Source organism: Otolemur garnettii, unplaced genomic scaffold, assembly GCF_000181295.1.
Source record: "Otolemur garnettii isolate 467f Iridium unplaced genomic scaffold, OtoGar3 scaffold00071, whole genome shotgun sequence".
NCBI classification, from domain to species: Eukaryota; Metazoa; Chordata; class Mammalia; order Primates; family Galagidae; genus Otolemur; species Otolemur garnettii.
This window is the reverse complement of record NW_003852466.1, coordinates 1,815,254-1,825,956: the sequence shown is the minus strand read 5'-3', so window position 1 is coordinate 1,825,956 and position 10,703 is coordinate 1,815,254. Positions and strand designations below refer to the sequence as shown.

Genomic DNA, 10,703 nt, shown 5'->3' with positions numbered 1-10,703 from the left:
GGATTCTGGTTATTAAACCTTTGTTGGAGACATAACTTGCAAATGTCTTCTCCCATTCTGAGGGCTGTCTGCTTCCTTTACTTACTGTGTTATTGGCTGTGCAGAAGTTTTTTAGTTTGATCAGGTCCCAATAGTGTGTTTTTGATGTTGTTTCAATTGCCTGGGGGTTCTTCCTCATAAAATATTCTCCCAGGCTGATTTCTTCAAGAGTTTTCTCTGCACTTTCTTCCAGTATTTTTATAGTTTCATGTCTTAAGTTTATTTTTTTTTTGGCAGATAAACCAAAATTTATTTTATTTTGGACATTTTCATTAATATTTAGGCACTGTAAGCCATGCCTCAAGCAACATCTCGGTACCTCTACTTCTGGTAGAGGATTTACTTAGGATAAAGTCCTAGAAGTGGAATTGGAAGGTATAAGAGATCATTAACATTTTTTAAAGCTTTAAAATGTCTTTAAGGTGTGTCTGTTACATCTTGCTTCCAAACAAATTTCTCTATATAGCCAGTACTCAAGCTACAGCTCTCAGCACAGATGAAGACAGCCAGGACACCCCAGTCCACACTTGTGCCCAGCCTATCTGCCTTCAAGTTGTTCAGCAGCTGAGGCACGACCTGGAATTCAAATATTCTCTTGACACCACAGGGGCAGTCTGGAATATCATTTTCTTCAGGGATATTTTCACCAGAAATCCAAATGGGGGCAAGATCTCTGCCTTATCAGAGAATCTGTTCCGGATCAAAGGCTATGTGAGTTTTAAAATTCTGGAAAATTTTATCTTCCCTGGATTCATGTCTTGCCATGGAATCTAGTTCTTCCTCAAGTGTTTGGCCCACGTTCCCCACAATCTCTGTAGCATTTTCCTCATCCATAACTTTAGGCATAAGGTCATCTTCTGTTTCTATTAGATTTTTCTCTGGAAAAATCTAATTGTGGTCTGGAATTCCATGCTCCAAATGATCTGGCTGTGAACATGCCTGCTTATGTCCTAATCTCCAGTCCAGAGCTTGATACACTTTACCACAGTAATGCACGTTGTGGCAACGGGAGCATGTTTTGGGTCCTAAACAGTCAAAAACCCTCAGAGATGAGCACCAGACTTAAGCTGGAGACACAAAGATGCTCCTACTTCTGGAGGAGGATTCTCAGAAGGTGGCTCATAGGGGTAAAAGTCATTTTTCCTGGGTAACTGATTCCTAAAAACTCGCAGGCCAGGGCAGCACGGAGGTTCCTGGCAGCAGCAGAAGAGGCTATGGTGGAAGGCATCTGTGCGATGGGAAGCGTAGTGCACACCTGGAGCGGTAGGCGGCACAGCACACGGGCCAGGGCCCCGCCTGGCAGCCTCCCCACCCTGCTAGGGAATTGGTTGCTACACAGCCGCCAGGCTGGCGCCTCCTCCGCGAACCCCAGTTCCACCCGGAGGCCAGCACAGCCATGCGGTGTTACGTCCCGGCCACCTCCGCGGGTCCCCCCACTGCCAAGCCCATACGGGATGTCCACTGGACAGGAAGGCAAGAGCCATGTCTTAAGTTTAAATCTTTAATCCAGTGAGAGTCTAACTTAGTTAATGGTGAAAGGTGTGGGTCCAGTTTCAATCTTCTACAGGTTGCCAGCCAGTTCCCCCAGCACCATTTGTTAAATAGGGAATCTTTTCTCCACCGAATGTTTTTAATTGGCTTGTCAAAGATCAAATAACGGTAAGTAGCTGGGTTCTTCTCTTGATTCTCTCTTCTGTTCCATGCAGCTACCGCTCTGTTTTTGTGCCAGTACCATGCTGTTTTGATCACTATCAGTTTATACTATAGTCTGAGGTCTGGTAGCGTAATTCCTCCTGCTTTGTTTTTTATTCTGAGTAATGTCATGGCTATTCAAGTTTTTTTCTGATTCCATTCAAAACAAAGTATTGTTTTTTTGAGATCTTTAAAGTATGACAGTGGAGCTTTAATAGGGATTGCATTAAAATTGTATGTTGCTTTGGGTTGTATGGACATTTTAACAATGTTGATTCTTCCCAGCCGTGAGCATGGTATGTTTTTCCATTTGTTGACATCTTCAGCTATTTCTGGAAAGATGTTTGGAGAACACTTAGAGATCTAAAAATAGACCTGCCATTGGATCCTACAATTCCTCTACTAGGTATATATCTAGAAGACCAAAAATCACATTATAACAAAGATATTTGTACCAGAATGTTTACTGAAGCCCAATTCATAATTGCTAAGTCATGGAAGAAGTCCAAGTGCCCATCGACCCACTAATGGATTAATAAATGGTGGTATATGTACACCATGGAATATTATGCAGCCTTAAAGAAAGATGGAGACTTTACCTCTTACATGTTTACATGGATGGAGCTGGAACATATTCTTCTTTAGCAAACTGTCTCAAGAATGGAAGAAAAGTATCCAATGTAGTCAGCCCTACTATGAAACCAATTTATAGCTTTCTTATGAAAGCTATAACCCAATTATAGCCCAAGAAGAAGAGGAAAGGTAGGGGAGGGGGGAGAATGGTGGAGGGAAGGTAAGTGGTGGGACCAGGCCTACAGTGCATCTTACAAGGGTACATGTGAAATTTACTAGGTGTAGAATATAAATGTCTTAACACAATAAGAAAATGCTGTGAAGGCTATGTTAACCAGCTTGATGAAAATATTTCAAATTGTACATAAAACCAGCACATTGTATCCCATGATTGCATTAATGTACACAGCTATGATTTAATTTTTAAAAATTCTGAAAAAAAAATGCTGTGATTTATTTCATGGAGGAGGCATGGTAGTGACATATAACAAAGATTAAATAAACCTTCCTGTCTGCTGGCCACCTTAGATATTCCTTCAAAGTTTCAATTGCTATTTGGAGATATTGCAAATGCTGGCATAATTTTCCACAATTAGCGAGAATCCCACTTTAGAAAATAAATGTTTTGGCCCAGCTCCTGTAGCTCAGTAACTAGGGTGCCAGCCACATACATTGGAGCTGGCGAGTTCGAACCCAGCCTGTGCCTGCCAAACAACAATGACAACTATAACCAAAAAATAGCCAGGCATTGTGGCAGGCACCTATAGTCCCAGCTACTTGGGAGGTTGCAGCAAGAAAATCACTCAAACCCAAGAGTTTAAGGTTGCTGTGAGCTGTGATGCCATAGCACTCCACCGGCTGTCTCAAAAAAAAAAAAGTGTTTTTGTAACTGTGAGACTGTCTCAAAAAAAAAAAAAGTGTTTAAGTAACAAACAGGCTGTGCTGACATAAACATGTAGAGAAAACACATAGGAGGACACACATTTCCACTGTCAGTAATTTTCTTGCTTCATTTTTCTAAGTGACAAAATTTACCAAGATATGGAAAAAAAGATCTCCTTAATTGTCAGCCCTAAGGTGCAAATGTGTTTCAAGTAGATGCATTAATGTCCACTACTATTAAAAGAAAGAATAGGCCAAATCAGATGTTTTTCCCCTTCTGCTGAGCCCTGGAGTTACTTAGAAATGCCTCAACTGCCACTTTTGGGGGTAGGGAGGAAAATAGGTTGCCAATTCCTTAAATCTCCCAACCCAGCAGCTCTGGTTTTAGCTGTTTACACATTGGTCACCTGCCAAATAGATTCCATGACTTCAAAAACTTTGCAAATTCCTATACAAAATAATAGAAGTCCAAAGGCAGCAGAATCTTATGGGAATAAGCCCGGGCTCAGATCAGGAGACCTGGGTTCTAGCCCAGGCTCTGCTGCTAACCAGTGCTGTAATGTGGGACAAACCACAGGAATTCTCTGGGCCTCAATTTCCTCGTTGGCAAATGGATGCAATAAATAAGAATTTATATTATTGTATGCCTAAGCAAGCTGCAGAAGAGTACGTAGAGCCTATGTTATGTAATTACATAGGATAGACGTGCATGTTTGTCAAAATTTATCGAACAGGGTGGCGCCTGTGGCTCAGTGAGTAGGGCGCCAGCCCCATATACCAAGGGTGGTGGGTTCAAACCCGGCCCTGGCCAAACTACAACAAAAAAAAGGCCAGGCATTGTGGCAAGCGCCTGTAGTCCCAGCTACTTGGGAAGCTGAGGCAAGAGAATCACCTAAGCCCAGGAGTTGGAGGTGAGCTGTGTGATGCTGCCACGGCACTCTACAGAGGGCAATAAAGTGAGACTCTGTCTCTAAAAAAATGCTTATTGAACAATACATTTAAAATTAGTGCATTTAATTTTATGGAAATTATACCTTAATACAATTAATTAAAGGACTATACACATAGGTTACTTGTTACATATAGATTTTAATTAGGTATGTATATATTCTATGTTATATAGGTGTGAATTTCATTAGCAGATGTCATGTATGCTTTTTCAGGTCTACTAAATGATCTGGAAGGAAATGTACAAACCTTTCTTTTTTTTTTTTTTTTTTTTTTGATACAGAGCCTCAAGCTGTCCCCCTGGGTAGAGTGCCGTGGCATTACAGCTCACAGCAACCTCCAACTCCTGGGCTCAAGTGAGTCTCCTGCCTCCGCCTCCCAAGTAGCTGGGACCACAGGCGCCCGCCACAACGCCCGGCTATTTTTTGGTTGCAGCCGTCATTGTTGTTTGGCAGGTCCGGGCTGGGGATTCGAACCCGCCACCTTAGGTGTACGTGGCTGGCGCCTTAGCCGGTTGAGCTATAGGCGCCGAGCCAACAAACCTTTCAAGTGTCTGAAGTCTAAGAAAATATAAAGTGAGTGGGAACTTCCTTTATTGTTAATATTTTTTCCACACACTAGGACACTTTTTGAATTTTTAAAAGTGCAACTTAAAAATATCAATAAAAAATAAAATTATTTCCAGTGATCAGGAAACAATGTGAGGAAAATTAAAAAGAATTTATAGTCCATCCATTCTGGCTCACAGATTCCAAAATTTTATTTTATTTTTTTTTCCACTCTACAGTTTATTGGGTTTGTAACTGGACAAAGTCACACGTGTACAAAATGAAGCTGACACTATCCCAAAGCAGAGATTGAGGGCTGGGGATGTGTTACTGGCCTTTGGGGAGCTCCAAGGTGAAGGGGAGCCAACCTCACACTCTAGAGGTGCCACAGGGGCAAGACGGAAAAGGGGCCCACCTGGCTTTGGTCACAGAACTCAAAACCTGGCAGTAGGTCAGGACAGACAGATGGCTGGAAGAGTAGAAGCCCCAGAACTCCCCTGCCCAGGGAGCCCAGGGATTGCTCCACCACTCCCGCTTGCGCAGTGGTTGGTCCAGACCTAGACTAAGGGGCTGGTGCAGAGGGAAGGCAGTAAAGCAAGAGGGAGTAGGAGACACTGCTGTGGTGGGGGACAGGGAAAGGGGTAGTACCCGGACCTGTGGAAGGTGTGGGGAGGTGGGCTACCTGCCACTAGGCTGCTAGCAGCGAGTTTCATAAATGCCACTGCGACCCGTGTAGCACACCCATTTAATGACATCATGGTCACTGTAGTTCAGCTTCGGTTCAAACACCTTCAAGTAGCGCACCTTGAGGCCAGACAGTGTGCATGGCACCTCACGGTTCATGCAAATGGGGGGCCGAGCCCATTTCTTCTTGTCATTGGTGGGAAGAAGCTCAATCTCTGCACTGATCTGCGATTCCTTCATGCCCGCCATGCGCTTGATCTTCCACACAAGGCGTTCTCTCCGGCCTTGTACTTGGCCTTCCCCTTCATGCAGATCACCTGCACCTCTTGTGCTCAGTGGGGTTGGGATTCTCACCTCAATCTTCTGAGCTAGCAGGGAGGGCTTGAAGTTGGACTTGATGACCACTTTGACCTCTAGTTTGGCATGTCCCACTTCCCACACTAGCGGGATTACCCGGAAAGGAAGGAATGATGTCCTTGGTGGTGCAACACCTCATGAGTTCAAATTCTCCTTCTGGTGGGATGAAGCTGACGCTGCGTTCAGCGTCAAACTTGCTGAGCCGCACACTGGTGGAAGGTGCAGTCATCAATGGCAGTTGATTGCTTCCGGCTCTTGCTTGTTTCGTCTGCAGTGCCTTTGCCCTGCTTTTCAATGACAATCTTGCCATTCATCCCAAACTTGCACTCAGGCATGTCACTCAGGTAGCTCTGACACATGGGCACTCAGCACCTGCCCTGGTGATGAAAGAGATAAACAGACGGGCAGCTGAGTCTGGCAGGCTGGCCCAGGATCCTGCCCTGGCCCCAGTCCAGCTTCACCATGAGAGGGCCCTCACCCTTGGGGACACCAGCAGGTTCACACTTTCCAGCACACCCAGGAAGAGCTCATTCCTGCGGTATTTGATGCCCTCTCGCCTCCAGCCAGTCTGCCCAGTCACCTGAGATCGCTCTTCTTTTGATGCTGACTCTTGATGCCCTGCTGGGTGATGAAGGTCTTCAATGCGCCTGTCTCAGATTCTGTGGGCAGCTAAAGTCCAAGATCTCATCCAGCAGCTCATATATGAGCACAAAATTGTTCTTGACATTTTCCTCACTGATCTAGCCAAAGTAGGCAGCCATTAGGTCACGCACGTTACAGAGGAATTCAAAGACCATGGCAGCATTGACATTTTGCTTGGTGACTGCCGCCAGCCAGATGTTGGACCGCTTAACATGAAAAATGCTGGTGCGAGTAATGTTGGTGACAGGGCTGCGCACCTGCTGCCAGGCATGGATAACGTTGACCCGAAAGGCATCCACTGCATTTCTCCCTATGTTATCTCGGTAGACCCGGGAGATGAGTACCTCCCACTTGTGATTATAGATGAATAAGCCTCCAATCATGGCAGCAGTTCAGTCTCCCCAGCCCATTGCTCTGAAAACAGACCTGGTGTCAGCGACCCCCTGCGTGGCCAGCCCGGCCACTCGCCAAATCTCAAGATGTCCACTCGCCCCCGGCTTGCCTGCCTGTTCCCAAAATTTTAGAATGATATGAATAATTAGATATGTATAAACAGATATGTAGATATGTATAAACACAATCTCCATTTGAGAAGCTTCTGGAGGAATTTTATTTCACAATAGCAATGACATTTTATGTAACCATTGTATGTGGGAGTCACCTATTTTGGGCATATTTCTGATCACTAGTGCTTAATCACAATGTTTTCCTTGAAATTGCGTCCTGTTGTTTTCAGTTGCCTAATTAGAAACTGAATGCCTGAACCAGACCTCCTATTCAATTTTCTCAAGTTATTAATTATTGAAATTATGTGGTTCAATTAAACTGCAATGGAGATCCCTTGCACCCCAAGGTAATTAAAAGGATATGAGCTCTAATCCATAATTCAGAATTATAAAGATATGACTGGATGAAAGATGCTTGCCCAAGAGCTCAAGGCTGCTCCATATGTCACAGCAAGTGTTTCTTTATGTTGCCAATAAAATATTAAATATACTGCTAAATAATAATATATTCCCTATCTTTGGAATATCATATATGAGTCGGATAAGCAAACATCAAAACCCAATATGTGCCAGATTTTCAAGCATGTTACATCATTTAATTTTCACAACAACACTATTAGATGTAAGTACACGTGCACATGTGCAACTAAACTGGAAATTATCACAGAGATTAATTACGCTGCTCAAGGTTACATCTAGTAGGGGTGAGTGAGCTGGAATTAAAGAGAAGTTTTAGAATTCCACTCACTGATCTGTGCACTATGTTGTTTCTCTTAACAATAGAATTTTCCATTAAGGTAGTTGGAAAATCTTAAGCATCTACTAAGTACAAGGGCTCCGTGGGAGAATTTTCCCCACCTTGTTCACAGGTAAGCACGAAGCACCACACGAGACAGGCAGCCTGTATTGAAATGCCCAGGGAGCAGGACCCACAGGTGCTGGGAGAGCTCAGAGAAGGCATAAGTTACAGGGTACACATCCAGAAGCTTCTTGCAGGGCATAGGACCCAAGCAGACCTTTGAAAGATGGAGGCTGTAGTGTACAAAGGGGCAGAGGAAGGGATCACAGGCAGGGCTGGACCCTGGGAGCAAACATTGGGAAGCAAGAATGAAAGAACAATGTACAGCTAGCGAGACAGTCACGTCCTGGCCCAAAGGTGGGGAGAGGTGTTCATTTCATTACTGTGCTTCAAAAAATACATGTGTGTGTTATACATACAGTATGTACAGTAGAATCTCCGCAGTTGACCACCTCCCTACATTGACCGCCTCCTTTTGTTGACCTAATTTTCATAGACCAAACATGCTCCAGGTGTACGTATCCATACAGTAGGCCTAGTTCCTTATGTTGACCAGTTTGTTACAGTCCCTTGGGTGGTCAAACATTTTAAATATTACACAATAGAACTCCAGAAGATTTAGAAGATGTATTCAGAGAAAATAGAACCTTCTGCGGATATAGTGCCTACAGTTTGAGAAGTTGGGGAGAAGATTTGGCAGATGGATTGAAGTCAAAATAAGAACTGTCTTGAATACAATGATGAGATAATTAACAGTCAAGGGCAATAGATATCATCATAAGAAATGAAAATTCCATGTAATAATGTAATTTTCATATCTTTAAAATCATGAAAAATTACTTTATTCACTGATTACAACAAATTGTCTTTAATGAGTAATCATGGGTAATTTTACATGATTCTCAGGCTGTTGTCCACACAGTGGTCATCAGTAGCGCACATTGGATGGTGCTAACGTCATGGACACTCCATCCAGGCACTAAGAGGTATCTATGTGCTATCACCTTTCTCATCTGCAGCAGCCCAATTACCTTCACTTTGAAGACACACAACTCATAACATTCAGAGTTACTTAAACTAGTTTGTGCGCTGGAGCCAGAGATGATGCGTGTCTACTTCTCAGCTACATCTCTAGAGCCTAGAACATGGGCTGGCGGGTAGTGAACGGTCAATATTTATTCAACACATAGATGAAAAAGAGAAAGCAGAAAGGAAAGGAAAGAAAGAAGAGGCCCTTTGCATTATTCTTACTCTTCATTTCCTTTACCCATTCACAACTGATAACCCTGAGCAACATGAGTTTGAACAGCATGTTACCTATTTCTAGACAACAATAAGTTATTAGTGGTTCAGCTTTGGGGGTGTCAAAAATTAGACACAAATGTTAGACTACACAGAGGCCAGCACCCTCTGGTTGTTCAAGTTTTAACTGTCCATCTTCTCATTCTTTACTTAAGAATTTATTCAACAAATATTTCCTGAGTGCCTTTTATGTGCAAGTCTCTGTTTTAGATGTTCTGGATGTTGAGGTACAGCAATGATCAAAACAGACCAAACAAACGGGTGCACATGCAGGCGTAGGCCTTTTCTTCTTTCCCCTGGGTCCTGCAGAATATAAATAAGTTCCAACCAATGATTTCCTTATAATAAAATTGTATTTTAATTAAATTCTGTGCATGTGTGCATGTGCGCACATGTGTGTGCATGTGTATGTAAGGATTTAACCTGTTATTAGTTAACAGGTATTAAACATTTTTTTAAAAGTGAATTAGATCTTTCTGAACTATTGTAATGAAGAGCTAACACAGATAATGCTGTCTGGTATTGGAGTGGTGTGTAGAAAAAGGAATTAAAAAAACTCATTTAGAGATAATGACATTTTCACATTTTACTAAGTTCCAGTACAGAAATGATAATGTAACTCTTTAAAGTAATTGGAAATGACCTAAAGTAATTACAGCCTAACGAGTTCATATAAAAACTAAGTTGCAGCCTTAATTTCACAGTTCTGGATGTGGTTTGTGTGTGCAGATCTCTGGTTTTGTTTCAGCAGAAATCAATTACAATAGGGCTATTGGCAGTGCACTCAGTAGTCTGACTCAATCTTCTGGCCATCAAAGTCAACCTCTTGTTTTATTGATTAAAAGAAAAAGAATTCTTGGTCAATGTGATCCAAAGGTGTGCATGCTAATAGGATCTCGACTCCAATGAATGACTCATGAATATCCAAATGCTCTTCAGAACTCTAGTCACAGATGTGTTTTACTCAACTGTGAGTGGCAAGATATCATTTCATTAATCTCCTCCCCCCACTCTTTGGAGTCACTGTGCTGTTAACAGAGGACAATCTCCATGCAAGATCAAGTCTATCATTCTGCCATCCTCAGGCATCTCTTTATCACACGTGCCCACAAACACTGCATCGTCAGAGCCCTGTAGCTTAACTTGTACCTTGTAATTAAACTGCTCTCTTCAAAATCCTAGTGAGATTTTCATTCCTGGATTTGTCTTCCTTTCACTGGTATTAAAAGGAGCAAAGTATATGCTTCCATATTTGTCTTAATTTTATTAGTCATCTAATCAATGACTTTCTGATCAAATGCAAGGTGACCATCTAGACTTCCACGATGTGTCCTTAAGATGTTGACTTGTATCTCAAATTCTCCTTGCCCTTATTAGAGAGTTCTTCATGGAAGCTCAAAGGATGAATGTTTAAAAGTGCATTAACTGCTAGTCAAAACAAATCCTACAAGATGTTTTTAAATAGAAAGATGCAAATGGTTTTCTAACCAAAATTATCTTGTCCTGCCTCATTATATTATTAATCACACATTATAGCAAAGTTTATAGATTGTCTGGCCCACCTCTGTGAGGCTGGAAGTTCTATGATGGAAGGGAATATGCCTGTCTACCTCCTTATCCCAATATCTGACCTTAGATGGTGAGTAAGTTATGCCCCAAGATAAGCATTTTGTTAGTCTGTATTGAAAGTGTAATTCCAAGTAAAGACTACATAAATATATAGACCTATGT

General features: G+C 42.4%; 2 pseudogenes; both read right to left on the bottom strand.

Annotated features, from left to right (window-relative positions):
• Positions 1–456: 456 nt before the first annotated feature.
• LOC100941890 lies at positions 457–2,554 on the bottom strand (annotated as a pseudogene).
• Positions 2,555–5,243: 2,689 nt separating this feature from the next.
• Positions 5,244–6,837, bottom strand: LOC100949034 (annotated as a pseudogene).
• Between the last annotated feature and the right edge of the window lie 3,866 nt (positions 6,838–10,703).